This window comes from Saccoglossus kowalevskii, chromosome 17, assembly GCF_978046115.1.
Source record: "Saccoglossus kowalevskii chromosome 17, keSacKowa6.1, whole genome shotgun sequence".
Lineage (NCBI taxonomy): Eukaryota > Metazoa > Hemichordata > Enteropneusta > Harrimaniidae > Saccoglossus > Saccoglossus kowalevskii.
The window spans coordinates 28,698,064-28,723,362 of NC_140657.1; the positions used below are offsets into that span (position 1 = coordinate 28,698,064).

General features: G+C 39.1%; 11 non-coding genes across 11 annotated transcripts; all 11 read right to left on the minus strand.

Moving 5' to 3' along the window:
• Positions 1–73: 73 nt before the first annotated feature.
• TRNAD-GUC (transfer RNA aspartic acid (anticodon GUC)) lies at positions 74–145 on the minus strand. The gene has a single exon. It is a non-coding gene; the product is annotated as a tRNA-Asp (tRNA).
• Positions 146–766: 621 nt separating this feature from the next.
• On the minus strand, positions 767–838 carry TRNAD-GUC (transfer RNA aspartic acid (anticodon GUC)). Its single transcript has one exon. It is a non-coding gene; the product is annotated as a tRNA-Asp (tRNA).
• Positions 839–4,246: 3,408 nt separating this feature from the next.
• Positions 4,247–4,318, minus strand: TRNAD-GUC (transfer RNA aspartic acid (anticodon GUC)). Its single transcript has one exon. It is a non-coding gene; the product is annotated as a tRNA-Asp (tRNA).
• A 962-nt stretch (positions 4,319–5,280) lies between these two features.
• Positions 5,281–5,352, minus strand: TRNAD-AUC (transfer RNA aspartic acid (anticodon AUC)). The gene has a single exon. It is a non-coding gene; the product is annotated as a tRNA-Asp (tRNA).
• Positions 5,353–6,323: 971 nt separating this feature from the next.
• On the minus strand, positions 6,324–6,395 carry TRNAD-GUC (transfer RNA aspartic acid (anticodon GUC)). The gene has a single exon. It is a non-coding gene; the product is annotated as a tRNA-Asp (tRNA).
• Positions 6,396–6,672: 277 nt separating this feature from the next.
• On the minus strand, positions 6,673–6,744 carry TRNAD-AUC (transfer RNA aspartic acid (anticodon AUC)). The gene has a single exon. It is a non-coding gene; the product is annotated as a tRNA-Asp (tRNA).
• A 6,183-nt stretch (positions 6,745–12,927) lies between these two features.
• TRNAD-GUC (transfer RNA aspartic acid (anticodon GUC)) lies at positions 12,928–12,999 on the minus strand. The gene has a single exon. It is a non-coding gene; the product is annotated as a tRNA-Asp (tRNA).
• Positions 13,000–17,788: 4,789 nt separating this feature from the next.
• Positions 17,789–17,860, minus strand: TRNAD-GUC (transfer RNA aspartic acid (anticodon GUC)). Its single transcript has one exon. It is a non-coding gene; the product is annotated as a tRNA-Asp (tRNA).
• Positions 17,861–18,831: 971 nt separating this feature from the next.
• TRNAD-GUC (transfer RNA aspartic acid (anticodon GUC)) lies at positions 18,832–18,903 on the minus strand. Its single transcript has one exon. It is a non-coding gene; the product is annotated as a tRNA-Asp (tRNA).
• Positions 18,904–22,305: 3,402 nt separating this feature from the next.
• On the minus strand, positions 22,306–22,377 carry TRNAD-GUC (transfer RNA aspartic acid (anticodon GUC)). The gene has a single exon. It is a non-coding gene; the product is annotated as a tRNA-Asp (tRNA).
• A 2,269-nt stretch (positions 22,378–24,646) lies between these two features.
• TRNAD-GUC (transfer RNA aspartic acid (anticodon GUC)) lies at positions 24,647–24,718 on the minus strand. The gene has a single exon. It is a non-coding gene; the product is annotated as a tRNA-Asp (tRNA).
• Positions 24,719–25,299: the final 581 nt, after the last annotated feature.

The following is a 25,299-nucleotide window of genomic DNA, read 5'->3' on the forward strand; positions in this document are numbered from 1 at the left end:
GTCATTTTATGAGGTATGACTCAAACAATTCGGACGGTCAACTGTATATAACAAATCATTTACTTAAAAGTACCTCCCCGACGGGGAATTGAACCCCGGTCTTCCGCGTGACAGGCGGAGATACTCACCACTATACTATCGAGGATTTACATGAATATGCTTTCAACACTCATAATTTTCAGTGATGTGATGCTCAATTTCTCTATTTGTAAGGGCCTACATTGCAACATGTGAAAATATTCAAAACGTAACGATCGGTTAATTGCGTAATGTTCAGCGATTTCATAATCCCCCAATTCATAGAGTTGAAGAATTCTGTGTTTGTGGGAATTCATTACCGATTTCAGGTCATTTTATGAGGTATGAATCAAACAATTCGGACGGTCAACTGTATATAACAAATCATTTACTTAAAAATACCTCCCGACGGGGAATTGAACCCCGGTCTTCCGCGTGACAGGCGGAGATACTCACCACTATACTATCGAGGATTTACATGAATATGCTTTCAACACTCATAATTTTCAGTGATGTGATGCTCAATTTCTCTATTTGTAAGGGCCTACATTGCAACATGTGAAGATATTCAAAACGTAACGATCGGTTAATTGCGTAATGTTCAGCGATTTCATAATCCCCCAATTCATAGAGTTGAAGAATTCTGTGCTTGTGGGAATTCATTACCGATTTCAGGTCATTTTATGAGGTATGAATCAAACAATTCGGACGGTCAACTGTATATAACAAATCATTTACTCAAAAATACCTCCCCGACGGGGAATTGAACCCCGGTCTTCCGCGTGACAGGCGGAGATACTCACCACTATACTATCGAGGATTTACATGAATATGCTTTCCACACTCATGATTTTCAGGGATCTGATGCTCAATTTCTATATATATAGCGGCCTTTATTGCAACATGTGGAGATAATCACAAAGTAACTATCGATTAATTGCGTAACGTTCAGGGATTGCAAAGTTACTAATTCATTGAGTTGAAGAATGCTGTATTTGTGAGGAATTCATTGCCGATTTCAGGTCATTTTATGAGGTATGACTCAAACAATTCGGACGGTCAACTGTATATAACAAATCATTTACTTAAAAATACCTCCCCGACGGGGAATTGAACCCCGGTCTTCCGCGTGACAGGCGGAGATACTCACCTCTATACTATCGAGGATTTACATGAATATGCTTTCAACACTCATAATTTTCAGTGATGTGATGCTCAATTTCTCTATTTGTAAGGGCCTACATTGCAACATGTGAAGATATTCAAAACGTAACGATCTGTTAATTGCGTAATATTCAGCGATTTCATAATCCCCAATTCATAGAGTTGAAGAATTCTGTGTTTGTGGGGATTTCATTGCCGATTTCAGGTCATTTTATGAGATATGAATAAAACAATTCGGACGGTCAACTGTATATAACAAATCATTTACTCAAAAATACTCCCCGACGGGGAATTGAACCCCGGTCTTCCGCGTGACAGGCGGAGATACTCACCACTATACTGTCGACGATTTACATGAATATGCTTTCAACACTCATGATTGTCAGTGATCTAATTCTCAATTTCTCTATATATTGCGGCCTTTATTGCAACATGTGGAGATAATCACAACGTAACGATCGATTAATTGCGTAATGTTCATGGATTTCAAAGTCCCCAATTCATAGAGTTGAAGAATTCTGTGTTTGTGAGAAATTCATTACCGATTTCAGGTCATTTTATGAGGTATGAATCAAACAATTCGGATGGTCAACTGTATATAACAAATCATTTACTTAAAAATACCTCCTCGACGGGGAATTGAACCCCGGTCTTCCGCGTGCGTGACAGGCGGAGATACTCACCACTATACTATCGAAGATTTACATGAATATGCTTTCAACACTCATGATTTTCAGTGGTCTGATGCTCAATTTCTCTATTTGTAAGGGACTACATTGCAACATGTGGAGATAATCACAACGTAACGATCGATTAATTGCGTAACGTTCAGGGATTTCAAAGTCACCAATTCATTGAGTTGAAGAATGCTGTATTTGTGAGGAATTCATTGCCGATTTCAGGTCATTTTATGAGGTATGAATCAAACAATTCGGACGGTCAACTGTATATAACAAATCATTTACTCAAAAATGCCTCCCCGACGGGGAATTGAACCCCGGTCTTACGCGTGACAGGCGGAGATATTCACCACTATACTATCGAGGATTTACGTGAATATGCTTTCAACACTCACGATTGTCAGTGATCTATGCTCAATTTCTCTATATATAGCGGCCTTTATTGCCACATGTGGAGATAATCACAAGGTAACAATTGATTAATTGCGAAATGTTCAATGGTTTCAAAGTCACCAATTCATCGAGTTGAAGAATTCTGTGTTTGTGGGGAATTCATTACCGATTTCAGGTCATTTTATGAGGTATGAATCAAACAATTCGGACGTTCAACTGTATATAACAAATCATTTACTCAAAAATACCTCCCCGACGGGGAATTGAACCCCAGTCTTCCGCGTGACAGGGGGAGATACTCGCCACTATACTATCGAAGATTTACATGAACATACTTAAGTTTCTACACTCACGATTTTCAGTGATCTAATGCTCAATTTCTCTATATATAGCGGCCTTTATTGCAACATGTGGAGATAATCACAACGTAACGATCGATTAATTGCGTAACGTTCAGGGATTTCAAAGTCACCAATTCATTGAGTTGAAGAATGCTGTATTTGTGAGGAATTCGTTGCCGATTTAAGGTCATTTTATGAGGTATGAATCAAACAATTCGGACGGTCAACTGTATATAACAAATCATTTACTTAAAAATACCTCAACGCCGGGGAATTGAACCCCGGTCTTCCGCGTGACAGGCGGAGATACTCACCACTATACTATCGAGGATTTACATGAATATGCTTTCAACACTCATGATTTTCAGTGATCTGATGCTAAATTTTTCTATCCGTGGGGGCCTTCATTGCAACATGTGAAGACATTCAAAACGTAACGATCGGTTAATTGCGTAATGTTCAGGGATTTCATAGTGCCGCAATTCATAGAGTTGAAGAATTCTGTGTTTGTGGGGAATTCATTACCGATTTCAGGTCATTTTATGAGGTATGAATCAAACAATTCGGACGGTCAACTGTATATAACAAAGCATTTACTTAGAAATATCTCCCCGACGGTGAATTGAACCCCGGTCTTCCGCGTGACAGGCGGAGATACTCACCACTATACTATCGAGGATTTACATGAATATGCTTTCAACACTCATGATTTTCAGTGATCTGATGCTAGATTTCTCTATCTGTAAGGGCCTTCATTGCAACATGTGGAGATAATCACAACGTAACGATCGGTTAATTGCGTAATGTTCAGGGATTTCATAGTCCCGCAATTCATAGAGTTGAAGAATTCTGTGTTTGTGGGGAATTCATTACCGGTTTCAGGTCATTTTATGAGGTATGAATCAAACAATTCGGACGGTCAACTGTATATAACAAATCATTTACTCAAAAATACCTCCCCGATGGGGAATTGAAACCCGGTCTTCCGCATGACAGGCGGAGATACTCACCACTATACTATCGAGGATTTCCATGAATATGATTTCAACACTCATGATTTTCAGTGATCTGATGCTCAATTTCTCTATTTGTAAGGGCCTGCATTGCAACATGTGAAGACATTCAAAACGAAACGATCTGTTAATTGCGTAATGTTCAGGAATTTCATAGTCCCGCAATTCATAGAGTTGAAGAATTCTGTGTTTGTGGGGAATTCATTACCGGTTTCAGGTCATTTTATGAGCTATGAATCAAACAATTCGGACGGTCAACTGTATATAACAAATCATTTACTCAAAAATACCTCCCCGATGGGGAATTGAAACCCAGTCTTCCGCGTGATAGGCGGAGATACTCACCACTATACTATCGAAGATTTACATGAATATGCTTTCAACACTCATGATTTTCAGTGATCTGATGCTGAATTTCTCTATTTGTAAGGGCCTACATTGCAACATGTGAAGATATTCAAAACGTAACGAACGGTTAATTGCGTAATGTTCAGCGATTTCATAATCCCCCAATTCATAGAGTTGAAGAATTCTGTGCTTGTGGGAATTCATTACCGATTTCAGGTCATTTTATGAGGTATGAATCAAACAATTCGGACGGTCAACTGTATATAACAAATCATTTACTCAAAAATACCTCCCCGACGGGGAATTGAACCCCGGTCTTCCGCGTGACAGGCGGAGATACTAACCACTATACTATCGAGGATTTACATGAATATGCTTTCCACACTCATGATTTTCAGGGATCTGATGCTCAATTTCTATATATATAGCGGCCTTTATTGCAACATGTGGAGATAAGCACAAAGTAACTATCGATTAATTGCGTAACTTTCAGGGATTTCAAAGTCACCAATTCATAGAATTGAAGAATGCTGTATTTGTGAGGAATTCATTACCGATTTCAGGTCATTTTATGAGGTATGAATCAAACAATTCGGACGGTCAACTGTATATAACAAATCATTTACTTAAAAATACCTCCCCGACGGGGAATTGAGCCCCGGTCTTCCGCGTGACAGGCGGAGATACTCACCACTATACTATCGAGGATTTACATGAATATGCTTTCAACACTCATGATTTTCAGTGATCTGATGCTAGATTTCTCTATCTGTAAGGGCCTTCATTGCAACATGTGAAGACATTCAAAACGTAACGATCGGTTAATTGCGTAATGTTCCGTGATTTCAAAGTCACCAATTCATTGAGTCGAAGAATGCTGTATTTGTGAGGAATTCCTTGCCGATTTTAGGTAATTTTATGAGGTATGACTCAAACAATTCGGACGGTCAACTGTATATAACAAAGCATTTACTTAGAAATATCTCCCCGACGGGGAATTGAACCCTGGTCTTCCGCGTAACAGGCGGAGATACTCACCACTATACTATCGAGAATTTACATGAATATGCTTTCAACACTCATGATTTTCAGGGATCTGATGCTCAATTTCTCTATATATAGCTGTCTTTATTGCAACATGTGGAGATAATCACAACGTAACGATCGATTAATTGCGTAACGTTCAGGAAGTCACCAATTTATTGAGTTGAAGAATGCTGTATTTGTGAGGAATTCATTGCCGATTTCAGGTCATTTTATGAGGTATGACTCAACCAATTCGGACGGTCAACTGTATATAACAAATCATTTACTTAAAAATACCTCCCCGACGGGGAATTGAACCCCGATCTTCCGCGTGATAGGCGGAGATACTCACCACTATACTATCGAAGATTTACATGAATAAGCTTTCAACACTCATGATTTTCAGTGGTCTGATGCTCAATTTCTCTATTTGTAAGGGCCTTCATTGCAACATGTAAAGACATTCAAAACGAAACGATCTGTTAATTGCGTAATGTTCAGGAATTTCATAGTCCCGCAATTCATAGAGTTGAAGAATTCTGTGTTTGTGGGGAATTCATTACCGGTTTCAGGTCATTTTATGAGGTATGAATCAAACAATTCGGACGGTCAACTGTGTATAACAAGTCATTTACTCAAAAATGCCTCCCCGACGGGGAATTGAACCACGGTCTTCCGCGTGACAGGCGGAGATACTAACCACTATACTATCGAGGATTTACATGAATATGTTTTCAACACTCACGATTTTTAGTGATCTGTGGCTCGATTTCTCTATCTGTAAGGGCCTGCATTGCAACATGTGAAGACATTCAAAACGAAACGATCTGTTAATTGCGTAATGTTCAGGAATTTCATAGTCCCGCAATTCATAGAGTTGAAGAATTCTGTGTTTGTGGGGAATTCATTACCGGTTTCAGGTCATTTTATGAGCTATGAATCAAACAATTCGGACGGTCAACTGTATATAACAAATCATTTACTCAAAAATACCTCCCCGATGGGGAATTGAAACCCGGTCTTCCGCGTGATAGGCGGAGATACTCACCACTATACTATCGAAGATTTACATGAATATGCTTTCAACACTCATGATTTTCAGTGATCTGATGCTGAATTTCTCTATTTGTAAGGGCCTACATTGCAACATGTGAAGATATTCAAAACGTAACGAACGGTTAATTGCGTAATGTTCAGCGATTTCATAATCCCCCAATTCATAGAGTTGAAGAATTCTGTGCTTGTGGGAATTCATTACCGATTTCAGGTCATTTTATGAGGTATGAATCAAACAATTCGGACGGTCAACTGTATATAACAAATCATTTACTCAAAAATACCTCCCCGACGGGGAATTGAACCCCGGTCTTCCGCGTGACAGGCGGAGATACTAACCACTATACTATCGAGGATTTACATGAATATGCTTTCCACACTCATGATTTTCAGGGATCTGATGCTCAATTTCTATATATATATAGCGGCCTTTATTGCAACATGTGGAGATAAGCACAAAGTAACTATCGATTAATTGCGTAACTTTCAGGGATTTCAAAGTCACCAATTCATAGAATTGAAGAATGCTGTATTTGTGAGGAATTCATTGCCGATTTCAGGTCATTTTATGAGGTATGACTCAACCAATTCGGACGGTCAACTGTATATAACAAATCATTTACTTAAAAATACCTCCCCGATGGGGAATTGAACCCCGGTCTTCCGCGTGATAGGCGGAGATACTCACCACTATACTATCGAAGATTTACATGAATAAGCTTTCAACACTCATGATTTTCAGTGGTCTGATGCTCAATTTCTCTATTTGTAAGGGCCTTCATTGCAACATGTAAAGACATTCAAAACGAAACGATCTGTTAATTGCGTAATGTTCAGGAATTTCATAGTCCCGCAATTCATAGAGTTGAAGAATTCTGTGTTTGTGGGGAATTCATTACCGGTTTCAGGTCATTTTATGAGGTATGAATCAAACAATTCGGACGGTCAACTGTATATAACAAATCATTTACTCAAAAATACCTCCCCGATGGGGATTTGAAACCCGGTCTTCCGCATGACAGGCGGAGAGACTCACCACTATACTATCGAGGATTTACATGAATATCCTTTCAACACTCATGATTTTCAGGGATCTGATGCTCAATTTCTCTATATATAGCTGTCTTTATTGCAACATGTGGAGATAATCACAACTTAACGATCGATTAATTGCGTAACGTTCAGGGATTTCAAAGTCACCAATTCATTGAGTTGAAGAATGCTGTATTTGTGAGGAATTCATTGCCGATTTCAGGTCATTTTATGAGGTATGACACAAACAATTCGGACGGTCAACTGTATATAACAAATCATTTACTTAAAAATACCTCCCCGACGGGGAATTGAACCCCAGGCTTCCGCGTGACAGGCGGGGATACTCACCACTATACTATCGAGGATTTACATGAATATGCTTTCAACACTCATGATTTTCAGTGATCTGATGCTAGATTTCTCTATCTGTAAGGGCCTTCATTGCAACATGTAAAGACATTCAAAACGAAACGATCTGTTAATTGCGTAATGTTCAGGAATTTCATAGTCCCGCAATTCATAGAGTTGAAGAATTTTGTGTTTGTGGGGAATTCATTACCGGTTTCAGGTCATTTTATGAGCTATGAATCAAACAATTCGGATGGTCAACTGTATATAACAAATCATTTACTCAAAAATACCTCCCCGATGGGGAATTGAAACCCGGTCTTCCGCGTGACAGGCGGAGATACTCACCTCTATACTATCGAGGATTTACATGAATATGCTTTCAACACTCATGATTTTCAGTGATCTGATGCTGAATTTCTCTATTTGTAAGGGCCTACATTGCAACATGTGAAGATATTCAAAACGTAACGAACGGTTAATTGCGTAATGTTCAGCGATTTCATAATCCCCCAATTCATAGAGTTGAAGAATTCTGTGCTTGTGGGAATTCATTACCGATTTCAGGTCATCTTATGAGGTATGAATCAAACAATTCGGACGGTCAACTGTATATAACAAATCATTTACTCAAAAATACCTCCCCGACGGGGAATTTAACCCCGGTCTTCCGCGTGACAGGCGGAGATACTAACCACTATACTATCGAGGATTTACATGAATATGCTTTCCACACTCATGATTTTCAGGGATCTGATGCTCAATTTCTATATATATAGCGGCCTTTATTGCAACATGTGGAGATAATCACAAAGTAACTATCGATTAATTGCGTAACTTTCAGGGATTTCAAAGTCACCAATTCATAGAATTGAAGAATGCTGTATTTGTGAGGAATTCATTACCGATTTCAGGTCATTTTATGAGGTATGACTCAAACAATTCGGACGGTCAACTGTATATAACAAATCATTTACTTAAAAATACCTCCACGACGGGGAATTGAACCCCAGGCTTCCGCGTGACAGGCGGGGATACTCACCACTATACTATCGAGGATTTACATGAATATGCTTTCAACACTCATGATTTTCAGTGATCTGATGCTAGATTTCTCTATCTGTAAGGGCCTTCATTGCAACATGTAAAGACATTCAAAACGAAACGATCTGTTAATTGCGTAATGTTCAGCAATTTCATAGTCCCGCAATTCATAGAGTTGAAGAATTCTGTGTTTGTGGGGAATTCATTACCGGTTTCAGGTCATTTGATGAGCTATGAATCAAACAATTCGGACGGTCAACTGTATATAACAAATCATTTACTTAAAAATACCTCCCCGACGGGGAATTGAACCCTGGTCTTCCGCGTGACAGGCGGAGATACTCACCACTATACTATCGAGGATTTACATGAATATGCTTTCAACACTCATAATTTTCAGTGATGTGATGCTCAATTTCTCTATTTGTAAGGGCCTACATTGCAACATGTGAAGATATTCAAAACGTAACGATCGGGTAATTGCGTAATGTTCAGGGATTTCAAAGTCCCGCAATTCATAGAGTTGAAGAATTCTGTGTTTGTGGGGAATTCATTACCGGTTTCAGGTCATTTTATGAGGTATGAATCAAACAATTCGGACGGTCAACTGTATATAACAAATCATTTACTCAAAAATACCTCACCGATGGGGAATTGAAACCCGGTCTTCCGCATGACAGGCGGAGATACTCACCACTATACTATCGAGGATTTACATGAATATGCTTTCAACACTCATAATTTTCAGTGATGTGATGCTCAATTTCTCTATTTGTAAGGGCCTACATTGCAACATGTGAAGATATTCAAAACGTAACGATCGGTTAATTGCGTAATGTTCAGGGATTTCAAAGTCCCGCAATTCATAGAGTTGAAGAATTCTGTGTTTGTGGGGAATTCATTACCGGTTTCAGGTCATTTTATGAGGTATGAATCAAACAATTCGGACGGTCAACTGTATATAACAAATCATTTACTCAAAAATACCTCCCCGATGGTGAATTGAAACCCGGTCTTCCGCATGACAGGCGGAGATACTCACCACTATACTATCGAGGATTTACATGAATATGCTTTCAACACTCATGATTTTCAGCGATCTGATGCTCAATTTCTCTATTTGTAAGGGCCTACATTGCAACATGTGAAGATATTCAAAACGTAACGATCGGTTAATTGCGTAATGTTCCGGGATTTCAAAGTCACCAATTCATTGAGTTGAAGAATGCTGTATTTGTGAGGAATTCATTGCCGATTTCAGGTCATTTTATGAGGTATGACTCAAACAATTCGGACGGTCAACTGTATATAACAAAGCATTTACTTAGAAATATCTCCCCGACGGGGAATTGAACCCTGGTCTTCCGCGTGACAGGCGGAGATACTCACCACTATACTATCGAGGATTTACATGAATATGCTTTCAACACTCATAATTTTCAGTGATGTGATGCTCAATTTCTCTATTTGTAAGGGCCTACATTGCAACATGTGAAGATATTCAAAACGTAACGATCGGTTAATTGCGTAATGTTCAGGGATTTCAAAGTCCCGCAATTCATAGAGTTGAAGAATTCTGTGTTTGTGGGGAATTCATTACCGGTTTCAGGTCATTTTATGAGGTATGAATCAAACAATTCGGACGGTCAACTGTATATAACAAATCATTTACTCAAAAATACCTCCCCGATGGGGAATTGAAACCCGGTCTTCCGCATGACAGGCGGAGATACTCACCACTATACTATCGAGGATTTACATGAATATGCTTTCAACACTCATGATTTTCAGTGATCTGATGCTAGATTTCTCTATCTGTAAGGGCCTTCATTGCAACATGTAAAGACATTCAAAACGAAACGATCTGTTAATTGCGTAATGTTCAGGAATTTCATAGTCCCGCAATTCATAGAGTTGAAGAATTCTGTGTTTGTGGGGAATTCATTACCGGTTTCAGGTCATTTTATGAGCTATGAATCAAACAATTCGGATGGTCAACTGTATATAACAAATCATTTACTCAAAAATACCTCCCCGATGGGGAATTGAAACCCGGTCTTCCGCGTGACAGGCGGAGATACTCACCACTATACTATCGAGGATTTACATGAATATGCTTTCAACACTCATGATTTTCAGTGATCTGATGCTGAATTTCTCTATTTGTAAGGGCCTACATTGCAACATGTGAAGATATTCAAAACGTAACGAACGGTTAATTGCGTAATGTTCAGCGATTTCATAATCCCCCAATTCATAGAGTTGAAGAATTCTGTGCTTGTGGGAATTCATTACCGATTTCAGGTCATTTTATGAGGTATGAATCAAACAATTCGGACGGTCAACTGTATATAACAAATCATTTACTCAAAAATACCTCCCCGACGGGGAATTTAACCCCGGTCTTCCGCGTGACAGGCGGAGATACTAACCACTATACTATCGAGGATTTACATGAATATGCTTTCCACACTCATGATTTTCAGGGATCTGATGCTCAATTTCTATATATATAGCGGCCTTTATTGCAACATGTGGAGATAATCACAAAGTAACTATCGATTAATTGCGTAACTTTCAGGGATTTCAAAGTCACCAATTCATAGAATTGAAGAATGCTGTATTTGTGAGGAATTCATTACCGATTTCAGGTCATTTTATGAGGTATGAATCAAACAATTCGGACGGTCAACTGTATATAACAAATCATTTACTCAAAAATACCTCCCCGATGGGGAATTGAACCCCAGGCTTCCGCATGACAGGCGGAGATACTCACCACTATACTATCGAGGATTTACATGAATATGCTTTCAACACTCATGATTTTCAGTGATCTGATGCTAGATTTCTCTATCTGTAAGGGCCTTCATTGCAACATGTAAAGACATTCAAAACGAAACGATCTGTTAATTGCGTAATGTTCAGGAATTTCATAGTCCCGCAATTCATAGAGTTGAAGAATTCTGTGTTTGTGGGGAATTCATTACCGGTTTCAGGTCATTTTATGAGCTATGAATCAAACAATTCGGATGGTCAACTGTATATAACAAATCATTTACTCAAAAATACCTCCCCGATGGGGAATTGAAACCCGGTCTTCCGCGTGACAGGCGGAGATACTCACCACTATACTATCGAGGATTTACATGAATATGCTTTCAACACTCATGATTTTCAGTGATCTGATGCTGAATTTCTCTATTTGTAAGGGCCTACATTGCAACATGTGAAGATATTCAAAACGTAACGAACGGTTAATTGCGTAATGTTCAGCGATTTCATAATCCCCCAATTCATAGAGTTGAAGAATTCTGTGCTTGTGGGAATTCATTACCGATTTCAGGTCATTTTATGAGGTATGAATCAAACAATTCGGACGGTCAACTGTATATAACAAATCATTTACTCAAAAATACCTCCCCGACGGGGAATTTAACCCCGGTCTTCCGCGTGACAGGCGGAGATACTAACCACTATACTATCGAGGATTTACATGAATATGCTTTCCACACTCATGATTTTCAGGGATCTGATGCTCAATTTCTATATATATAGCGGCCTTTATTGCAACATGTGGAGATAATCACAAAGTAACTATCGATTAATTGCGTAACTTTCAGGGATTTCAAAGTCACCAATTCATAGAATTGAAGAATGCTGTATTTGTGAGGAATTCATTACCGATTTCAGGTCATTTTATGAGGTATGACTCAAACAATTCGGACGGTCAACTGTATATAACAAATCATTTACTTAAAAATACCTCCCCGACGGGGAATTGAACCCCAGGCTTCCGCGTGACAGGCGGGGATACTCACCACTATACTATCGAGGATTTACATGAATATGCTTTCAACACTCATGATTTTCAGTGATCTGATGCTAGATTTCTCTATCTGTAAGGGCCTTCATTGCAACATGTAAAGACATTCAAAACGAAACGATCTGTTAATTGCGTAATGTTCAGCAATTTCATAGTCCCGCAATTCATAGAGTTGAAGAATTCTGTGTTTGTGGGGAATTCATTACCGGTTTCAGGTCATTTTATGAGCTATGAATCAAACAATTCGGACGGTCAACTGTATATAACAAATCATTTACTCAAAAATACCTCCCCGATGGGGAATTGAAACCCGGTCTTCCGCGTGACAGGCGGAGATACTCACCACTATACTATCGAGGATTTACATGAATATGCTTTCAACACTCATGATTTTCAGTGATCTGATGCTGAATTTCTCTATTTGTAAGGGCCTACATTGCAACATGTGAAGATATTCAAAATGTAACGAACGGTTAATTGCGTAATGTTCAGCGATTTCATAATCACCCAATTCATAGAGTTGAAGAATTCTGTGCTTGTGGGAATTCATTACCGATTTCAGGTCATTTTATGAGGTATGAATCAAACAATTCGGACGGTCAACTGTATATAACAAATCATTTACTCAAAAATACCTCCCCGACGGGGAATTGAACCCCGGTCTTCCGCGTGACAGGCGGAGATACTAACCACTATACTATCGAGGATTTACATGAATATGCTTTCCACACTCATGATTTTCAGGGATCTGATGCTCAATTTCTATATATATAGCGGCCTTTATTGCAACATGTGGAGATAATCACAAAGTAACTATCGATTAATTGCGTAACTTTCAGGGATTTCAAAGTCACCAATTCATAGAATTGAAGAATGCTGTATTTGTGAGGAATTCATTACCGATTTCAGGTCATTTTATGAGGTATGAATCAAACAATTCGGACGGTCAACTGTATATAACAAATCATTTACTTAAAAATACCTCCCCGACGGGGAATTGAGCCCCGGTCTTCCGCGTGACAGGCGGAGATACTCACCACTATACTATCGAGGATTTACATGAATATGCTTTCAACACTCATGATTTTCAGTGATCTGATGCTAGATTTCTCTATCTGTAAGGGCCTTCATTGCAACATGTGAAGACATTCAAAACGTAACGATCGGTTAATTGCGTGATGTTCCGGGATTTCAAAGTCACCAATTCATTGAGTTGAAGAATGCTGTATTTGTGAGGAATTCATTGCCGATTTCAGGTCATTTTATGAGGTATGACTCATACAATTCGGACGGTCAACTGTATATAACAAAGCATTTACTTAGAAATATCTCCCCGACGGGGAATTGAACCCTGGTCTTCCGCGTGACAGGCGGAGATACTCACCACTATACTATCGAGGATTTACATGAATATGCTTTCAACACTCATAATTTTCAGTGATGTGATGCTCAATTTCTCTATTTGTAAGGGCCTACATTGCAACATGTGAAGATATTCAAAACGTAACGATCGGTTAATTGCGTAATGTTCAGGGATTTCAAAGTCCCGCAATTCATAGAGTTGAAGAATTCTGTGTTTGTGGGGAATTCATTACCGGTTTCAGGTCATTTTATGAGGTATGAATCAAACAATTCGGACGGTCAACTGTATATAACAAATCATTTACTCAAAAATACCTCCCCGATGGGGAATTGAAACCCGGTCTTCCGCATGACAGGCGGAGATACTCACCACTATACTATCGAGGATTTACATGAATATGCTTTCAACACTCATAATTTTCAGTGATGTGATGCTCAATTTCTCTATTTGTAAGGGCCTACATTGCAACATGTGAAGATATGCAAAACGTAACGATCGGTTAATTGCGTAATGTTCAGGGATTTCAAAGTCCCGCAATTCATAGAGTTGAAGAATTCTGTGTTTGTGGGGAATTCATTACCGGTTTCAGGTCATTTTATGAGGTATGAATCAAACAATTCGGACGGTCAACTGTATATAACAAATCATTTACTCAAAAATACCTCCCCGATGGGGAATTGAAACCCGGTCTTCCGCATGACAGGCGGAGATACTCACCACTATACTATCGAGGATTTACATGAATATGCTTTCAACACTCATGATTTTCAGCGATCTGATGCTCAATTTCTCTATTTGTAAGGGCCTACATTGCAACATGTGAAGATATTCAAACCGTAACGATCGGTTAATTGCGTAATGTTCAGGGATTTCAAAGTCACCAATTCATTGAGTTGAAGAATGCTGTATTTGTGAGGAATTCATTGCCGATTTCAGGTCATTTTATGAGGTATGACTCAAACAATTCGGACGGTCAACTGTATATAACAAAGCATTTCATTAGAAATATCTCCCCGACGGGGAATTGAACCCTGGTCTTCCGCGTGACAGGCGGAGATACTCACCACTATACTATCGAGGATTTACATGAATATGCTTTCAACACTCATAATTTTCAGTGATGTGATGCTCAATTTCTCTATTTGTAAGGGCCTACATTGCAACATGTGAAGATATTCAAAACGTAACGATCGGTTAATTGCGTAATGTTCAGGGATTTCAAAGTCCCGCAATTCATAGAGTTGAAGAATTCTGTGTTTGTGGGGAATTCATTACCGGTTTCAGGTCATTTTATGAGGTATGAATCAAACAATTCGGACGGTCAACTGTATATAACAAATTATTTACTCAAAAATACCTCCCCGATGGGGAATTGAAACCCGGTCTTCCGTATGACAGGCGGAGATACTCACCACTATACTATCGAGGATTTACATGAATATGCTTTCAACACTCATAATTTTCAGTGATCTGATGCTAGATTTCTCTATCTGTAAGGGCCTTCATTGCAACATGTGAAGACCTTCAAAACGTAACGATCGGTTAATTGCGTAATGTTCCGGGATTTCAAAGTCACCAATTCATTGAGTTGAAGAATGCTGTATTTGTGAGGAATTCATTGCCGATTTCAGGTCATTTTATGAGGTATGAATCAAACAATTCGGACGGTCAACTGTATATAACAAATCATTTACTCAAAAATACCTCCCCGACGGGGAATTGAACCCCGGTCTTCCGCGTGACAGGCGGAGATACTCATCACTATACTATCGAGGATTTACATGAACATGCTTTCAACACTCATGATTTTCAGTGATCTAATGCTCAATTTCTCTATATATAGCGGCCTTTATTGCAACATGTGGAGATAATCACAACGTAACGATCGATTAATTGCGTAATGTTCATAGATTTCAAAGTCCCCAATTCATAGAGTTGAAGAATTCTGTGTTTGTGGGGAATTCATTACCGATTTCAGGTCATTTTATGAGGTATGAATCAAACAATTCGGACGGTCAATACATATATAACAAATCATTTACTCAAAAATACTCCCCGACGGGGAATTGAACCCCGGTCTTCCGGGTGACAGGCTGAGATACTCACCACTATACTATCGAGGATTTACATGAATATGCTTTCAACACTCACGATTGTCAGTGATCTAATGCTCAATTTCTCTATATATTGCGGCCTTTATTGCAACATGTGGAGATAATCACAACGTAACGATCGATTAATTGCGTAATGTTCATGGATTTCAAAGTCCCCAATTCATAGAGTTGAAGAATTCTGTGTTTGTGGGGAATTCATTACCGGTTTCAGGTCATTTTATGAGGTATGAATCAAACAATTCGGACGGTCAACTGTATATAACAAATCATTTACTCAAAAATACCTCCCCGATGGGGATTTGAAACCCGGTCTTCCGCATGACAGGCGGAGATACTCACCACTATACTATCGAGGATTTACATGAATATGCTTTCAACACTCATGTTTTTCAGTGATCTGATGCTAGATTTCTCTATCTGTAAGGGCCTTCATTGCAACATGTGAAGACCTTCAAAACGTAACGATCGGTTAATTGCGTAATGTTCCGGGATTTCAAAGTCACCAATTCATTGAGTTGAAGAATGCTGTATTTGTGGGGAATTCATTACCGATTTCAGGTCATTTTATGAGGTATGAATCAAACAATTCGGACGGTCAATACATATATAACAAATCATTTACTCAAAAATACTCCCCGACGGGGAATTGAACCCCGGTCTTCCGGGTGACAGGCTGAGATACTCACCACTATACTATCGAGGATTTACATGAATATGCTTTCAACACTCACGATTGTCAGTGATCTAATGCTCAATTTCTCTATATATTGCGGCCTTTATTGCAACATGTGGAGATAATCACAACGTAACGATCGATTAATTGCGTAATGTTCATGGATTTCAAAGTCCCCAATTCATAGAGTTGAAGAATTCTGTGTTTGTGGGGAATTCATTACCGGTTTCAGGTCATTTTATGAGGTATGAATCAAACAATTCGGACGGTCAACTGTATATAACAAATCATTTACTCAAAAATACCTCCCCGATGGGGATTTGAAACCCGGTCTTCCGCATGACAGGCGGAGATACTCACCACTATACTATCGAGGATTTACATGAATATGCTTTCAACACTCATGTTTTTCAGTGATCTGATGCTAGATTTCTCTATCTGTAAGGGCCTTCATTGCAACATGTGAAGACCTTCAAAACGTAACGATCGGTTAATTGCGTAATGTTCCGGGATTTCAAAGTCACCAATTCATTGAGTTGAAGAATGCTGTATTTGTGAGGAATTCATTGCCGATTTCAGGTATTTTATGAGGTATGACTCAAACAATTCGGACGGTCAACTGTATATAACAAATCATTTACTTAAAAATACCTCCCCGACGGGGAATTGAACCCCGGTCGTCCGCGTGACAGGCGGAGATACTCACCACTATACTATCGAGAATTTACATGAATATGCTATCAACACTCATGATTTTCAGTGATCTGATGCTAGATTTCTCTATCTGTAAGAGCCTTCATTGCAACATGTAAAGACATTCAAAACGAAACGATCTGTTAATTGCGTAATGTTCAGGAATTTCATAGTCCCGCAATTCATAGAGTTGAAGAATTCTGTGTTTGTGGGGAATTCATTACCGGTTTCAGGTCATTTTATGAGGTATGAATCAAACAATTCGGACGGTCAACTGTATATAACAAATCATTTACTCAAAAATACCTCCCCGATGGGGAATTGAAACCCGGTCTTCCGCATGACAGGCGGAGATACTCACCACTATACTATCGAGGATTTACATGAATATGCTTTCAACACTCATGATTTTCAGCGATCTGATGCTCAATTTCTCTATATATAGCTGTCTTTATTGCAACATGTGGAGATAATCACAACGTAACGATCGATTAATTGCGTAACCTTCAGGGATTTCAAAGTCACCAATTCATTGAGTTGAAGAATGCTGTATTTGTGAGGAATTCATTGCCGATTTCAGGTCATTTTATGAGGTATGACTCAAACAATTCGGACGGTCAACTGCATATAACAAATCATTTACTTAAAAATACCTCCCCGACGGGGAATTGAACCCCGGTCTTCCGCGTGACAGGCGGAGATACTCACCACTATACTATCGAGGATTTACATGAATATGCTTTCCACACTCATGATTTTCAGGGATCTGATGCTCAATTTCTCTATATATAGCGGCCTTTATTGCAACATGTGGAGATAATCACAAAGTAACTATCGATTAATTGCGTAACGTTCAGGGATTTCAACGTCACCAATTCATAGAATTGAAGAATGCTGTATTTGTGAGGAATTCATTACCGATTTCAGGTCATTTTATGAGGTATGAATCAAACAATTCGGACGGTCAACTGTATATAACAAATCATTTACTTAAAAATACCTCCCCGACGAGGAATTGAGCCCCGGTCTTCCGCGTGACAGGCGGAGATACTCACCACCATACTATCGAGGATTTACATGAATATACTTTCAACACTCATGATTTTCAAGGATCTGATGCTCAATTTCTCTATTTGTAAGGGCCTACATTGCAACATGTGAAGACATTCAAAACGTAACGATCAGTTAATTGCGTAATGTACAGCGATTTCATAGTCCCCCAATTCATAGAGTTGAAGAATTCTGTGTTTGTGGGGAATTCATTACCGATTTAAGGTCATTTTATGAGGTGTGAATCAAACAATTCGGACGGTCAACTGTATATAACAAAGCATTTACTTAGAAATATCTCCCCGACGGGGAATTGAACCCCTGTCTTCCGCGTGACAGGCGGAGATACTCACCACTACACTATCGAGGATTTACATGAATATGCTTTCAACACTCATGATTTTCAGTGATCTGATGCTAGATTTCTCGATCTGTAAGGGCCTTCATTGCAACATGTGAAGACATTCAAAACGTAACGATCGGTTAATTGCGTAATGTTCAGGGATTTCATAGTCCCGCAATTCATAGAGTTGAAGAATTCTGTGTTTGTGGGGAATTCATTACCGATTTCAGGTCATTTTATGAGGTATGAATCAAACAATTCGGACGGTCAACTGTATATAACAAATAATTTTCTTAAAAATACCTCCCCGACGGGGAATTGAACCCCGGTCTTCCGCGTGACAGGCGGAGATACTCACCACTATACTATCGAGGATTTACATGAGTATGCTTTCAACACTCATGATTTTCAGTGATCTGATGCTAGATTTCTCTATCTGTAAGGGCCTTCATTGCAACATGTAAAGACATTCAAAACGAAACGATCTGTTAATTGCGTAATGTTCAGGAATTTCATAGTCCCGCAATTCATAGAGTTGAAGAATTCTGTGTTTGTGGGGAATTCATTACCGGTTTCAGGTCATTTTATGAGGTATTAATCAAACAATTCGGGCGGTCAACTGTATATAACAAATCATTTACTCAAAAATACCTCCCCGATGGGGAATTGAAACCCGGTCTTCCGCATGACAGGCGGAGATACTCACCACTATACTATAGAGGATTTACATGAATATGCTTTCCACACTCATGATTTTCAGGGATCTGATGCTCAATTTCTCTATATATAGCGGCCTTTATTGCAACATGTGGAGATAATCACAAAGTAACTATCGATTTATTGCGTAACGTTCAGGGATTTCAAAGTCACCAATTCATTGAGTTGAAGAATGCTGTATTTGTGAGGAATTCATTGCCGATTTCAGGTCATTTTATGAAGTATGACTCAAACAATTCGGACGGTCAACTGTATATAACAAATCATTTACTTAAAAATACCTCCCCGACGGGGAATTGAACCCCGGTCTTCCGCGTGACAGGCGGAGATACTCACGACTATACTATCGAGGATTTACATGAATATGCTTTCAACACTCATGATTTTCAGTGATCTGATGCTAGATTTCTCTATCTGTAAGAGCCTTCATTGCAACATGTAAAGACATTCAAAACGAAACGATTTGTTAATTGCGTAATGTGCAGGAATTTCATATTCCCGCAATTCATAGAGTTGAAGAATTCTGTGTTTGTGGGGAATTCATTACCGGTTTCAGGTCATTTTATGAGGTATGAATCAAACAATTCGGACGGTCAACTGTATATAACAAATCATTTACTCAAAAATACCTCCCCGATGGGGAATTGAAACCCGGTCTTCCGCATGACAGGCGGAGATACTCACCACTATACTATCGAGGATTTACATTAATATGCTTTCAACACTCATGATTTTCAGTGATCTGATGCTCAATTTCTCTATTTGTAAGGGCCTGCATTGCAACATGTGAAGATATTCAAAACGTAACGATCGGTTAATTGCGTAATGTTCAGGAATTTCATAGTCCCGCAATTCATAGAGTTGAAGTATTCTGTGTTTGTGGGGAATTCATTACCGGTTTCAGGTCTTTTTATGAGGTATGAATCAAACGATTCGGACGGTCAACTGTATATAACAAATCATTTACTCAAAAATACCTCCCCGATGGGGAATTGAACCCCGGTCTTCCGCGTGACAGGCGGAGATACTCACCACTATACTATCGAGGATTTACATGAATATGCTTTCAACACTCATGATTTTCAGTGATCTGATGCTAGATTTCTCTATCTGTAAGGGCCTTCATTGCAACATGTAAAGACATTCAAAACGAAACGATCTGTTAATTGCGTAATGTTCAGGAATTTCATAGTCCCGCAATTCATAGAGTTGAAGAATTCTGTGTTTGTGGGGAATTCATTACCGGTTTCAGGTCATTTTATGAGGTATTAATCAAACAATTCGAGCGGTCAACTGTATATAACAAATCATTTACTCAAAAATACCTCCCCGATGGGGAATTGAAACCCGGTCTTCCGCGTGACAGGCGGAGATACTCACCACTATACTATAGAGGATTTACATGAATATGCTTTCCACACTCATGATTTTCAGGGATCTGATGCTCAATTTCTCTATATATAGCGGCCTTTATTGCAACATGTGGAGATAATCACAAAGTAACTATCGATTAATTGCGTAACGTTCAGGGATTTCAAAGTCACCAATTCATAGAATTGAAGAATGCTGTATTTGTGAGGAATTCATTACCGATTTCAGGTCATTTTATGAGGTATGAATCAAACAATTCGGACGGTCAACTGTATATAACAAATCATTTACTTAAAAATACCTCCCCGACGGGGAATTGAGCCCCAGTCTTCCGCGTGACAGGCGGAGATACTCACCACCATACTATCGAGGATTTACCTGAATATACTTTCAACACATGATTTTCAGGGATCTGATGCTCAATTTCTCTATTTGTAAGGGCCTACATTGCAACATGTGAAGATATTCAAAACGTAACGATCGGTTAATTGCGTAATGTGCAGGAATTTCATATTCCCGCAATTCATAGAGTTGAAGAATTCTGTGTTTGTGGGGAATTCATTACCGGTTTCAGGTCATTTTATGAGGTATGAATCAAACAATTCGGACGGTCAACTGTATATAACAAATCATTTACTCAAAAATACCTCCCCGATGGGGAATTGAAACCCGGTCTTCCGCATGACAGGCGGAGATACTCACCACTATACTATCGAGGATTTACATGAATATGCTTTCAACACTCATGATTTTCAGCGATCTGATGCTCAATTTCTCTATATATAGCTCTATTTATTGCAACATGTGGAGATAATCACAACGTAACGATCGATTAATTGCGTAACGTTCAGGGATTTCAAAGTCACCAATTCATTGAGTTGAAGAATGCTGTATTTGTGAGGAATTCATTGCCGATTTCAGGTCATTTTATGAGGTATGACTCAAACAATTCGGACGGTCAACTGCATATAACAAATCATTTACTTAAAAATACCTCCCCGACGGGGAATTGAACCCCGGTCTTCCGCGTGACAGGCGGAGATACTCACCACTAAACTATCGAGGATTTACATGAATATGCTTTCCACACTCATGATTTTCAGTGATCTGATGCTCAATTTCTCTATATATAGCGGCCTTTATTGCAACATGTGGAGATAATCACAAAGTAACTATCGATTAATTGCGTAACGTTCAGGGATTTCAAAGTCACCAATTCATAGAATTGAAGAATGCTGTATTTGTGAGGAATTCATTACCGATTTCAGGTCATTTTATGAGGTATGAATCAAACAATTCGGACGGTCAACTGTATATAACAAATCATTTACTTAAAAATGCCACCCCGACGGGGAATTGAACCCCGGTCTTCCACGTGACAGGCGGAGATATTCACCACTATACTATCGAGGATTTACATGAATATACTTTCAACACTCATGATTTTCAGGGATCTGATGCTAGATTTCTCTATTTGTAAGGGCCTACATTGCAACATGTGAAGACATTCAAAACGTAACGATCAGTTAATTGCGTAATGTACAGCGATTTCATAGTCCCCCAATTCATAGAGTTGAAGGATTCTGTGTTTGTGGGGAATTCATTACCGATTTCAGGTCATTTTATGAGGTATGAATCAAACAATTCGGACGGTCAACTGTATATAACAAAGCATTTACTTAGAAATATCTCCCCGACGGGGAATTGAACCCCGGTCTTCCGCGTGACAGGCGGAGATACTCACCACTATACTATCGAGGATTTACATGAATATGCTTTCAACACTCATGATTTTCAGTGATCTGATGCTAGATTTCTCTATCTGTAAGGGCCTTCATTGCAACATGTGAAGACATTCAAAACGTAACGATCGGTTAATTGCGTAATGTTCAGGGATTTCATAGTCCCGCAATTCATAGAGTTGAAGAATTCTGTGTTTGTGGGGAATTCATTACCGATTTCAGGTCATTTTATGAGGTATGAATCAAATAATTCGGACGGTCAACTGTATATAGCAAATCATTTACTCAAAAATACCTCCCCGACGGGGAATTAAACCCCGGTCTTCCGCGTGATAGGGGAGATACTCACCACTATACTACCGAGGATTTACATGAATATGCTTTCAACACTCATGATTTTCAGTGATCTGATGCTCAATTTCTCTATTTGTAAGGGCCTACATTGCAACATGTGAAGATATTCAAAACGTAACGATCGGTTAATTGCGTAATGTTCAGCGTTTTCGTAGTCCCCCAATTCATAGAGTTGAAGAATTCTGTGTTTGTGGGGAATTCATTACCGATTTCAGGTCATTTTATGAGGTATGAATCAAACAATTCGGACGGTCAACTGTATATAGCAAATCATTTACTCAAAAATACCTCCCCGACGGGGAATTGAACCCCGGTCTTCCGCGTGACAGGCGGTGATACTCACCACTATACTATCGAGGACTTACGTGAACATACTTTCTACACTCACGATTTTCAGTGATCTAATGCTCAGTTTCTCTATATATAGCGGACTTTATTGCAACATGTTGAGATAATCACAACATCGGTTAATTGCGTAATGTTCATCGATTTCATAGTCCCCCAATTCATAGAGTTGAAGAATTCTGTGTTTGTGGGGGAATTTATTACCGATTTCAGGTCATTTTATGAGGCATGAATCAAACAATTCGGACGGTCAACTGTATATAACAAATCATTTACTCAAAAGTACCTCCCCGACGGGGAATTGAGCCCAGGTCTTCCGCGTGACAGGCGGAGATACTCACCACTATACTATCGAAGATTTACATGAACATACTTAAGTTTCTACACTCACGATTTTCAGTGATCTAATGCTCAATTTCTCTATATATAGCGGCCTTATTGCAACATGTGGAGATAATCACAACGTAACGATCGATTAATTGCGTAATGTTCAGCGATTTCATAGTCCCGCATTTCATAGAGTTGAAGAATTCTGTGTTTGTGGGGAATTCATAACCGATTTCAGGTCATTTTATGAGGTATGAATCAAACAATTTGAACGGTCAACTGTATATAACAAATCATTTACTTAAAAATACCTCCCCGACGGGAATTGAACCCCGGTCTTCCACGTGACAGGCGGACTTTATTGCAACATGTTGAGATAATCACAACGTAACGATCGGCTAATTGCGTAATGTTCATCGATTTCATAGTCCCCCAATTCATAGAGTTGAAGAATTCTGTGTTTGTGGGGGAATTCATTACCGATTTCAGGTCATTTTATGAGGTATGAATCAAACAATTCGGACGGTCAACTGTATATAACAAATCATTTACTCAAAAGTACATCCCCGACGGGGAATTGAACCCAGGTCTTCCGCGTGACAGGCGGAGATACTCGCCACTATACTACCGAAGATTTACATGAACATACTTAAGCTTCTACACTCACGATTTTCAGTGATCTAATGCTCAATTTCTCTATATATAGCGGCCTTTATTGCAACATGTGGAGATAATCACAACGTAATGATCGATTAATTGCGTAATGTTCAGCGATTTCATAGTCCCCCAATTCATAGAGTTGAAGAATTCTGTGTTTGTGGGGAATTCATTACCGATTTCAGGTCATTTTATGAGGTATGAATCAAGCAATTCGGACGGTCAACTGTATATAGCAAATCATTTACTCAAAAATACCTCCCCGACGGGGAATTGAACCCCGGTCTTCCGCGTGATAGGGGAGATACTCACCACTATACTACCGAGGATTTACATGAATATGCTTTCAACACTCATGATTTTCAGTGATCTGATGCTCAATTTCTCTATTTGTAAGGGCCTACATTGCAACATGTGAAGATATTCAAAACGTAACGATCGGTTAATTGCGTAATGTTCAGCGTTTTCGTAGTCCCCCAATTCATAGAGTTGAAGAATTCTGTGTTTGTGGGGAATTCATTACCGATTTCAGGTCATTTTATGAGGTATGAATCAAACAATTCGGACGGTCAACTGTATATAGCAAATCATTTACTCAAAAATACCTCCCCGACGGGGAATTGAACCCCGGTCTTCCGCGTGACAGGCGGAGATACTCACCACTATACTATCGAGGACTTACGTGAACATACTTTCTACTCTCACGATTTTCAGTGATCTAATGCTCAGTTTCTCTATATATAGAGGACTTTATTGCAACATGTTGAGATAATCACAACGTAACGATCGGTTAATTGCGTAATGTTCATCGATTGCATAGTCCCCCAATTCATAGAGTTGAAGAATTCTGTGTTTGTGGGGGAATTTATTACCGATTTCAGGTCATTTTATGAGGCATGAATCAAACAATTCGGACGGTCAACTGTATATAACAAATCATTTCCTCAAAAGTACCTCCCCGACGGGGAATTGAGCCCAGGTCTTCCGCGTGACAGGCGGAGATACTCGCCACTATACTATCGAAGATTTACATGACCATACTTAAGTTTCTACACTCACGATTTTCAGTGATCTAATGCTCAATTTCTCTATATATAGCGGCCTTATTGCAATATGTGGAGATAATCACAACGTAACGATCGATTAATTGCGTAATGTTCAGCGATTTCATAGTCCCGCAATTCATAGAGTTGAAGAATTCTGTGTTTGTGGGGAATTCATTACCGATTTCAGGTCATTTTATGAGGTATGAATCAAA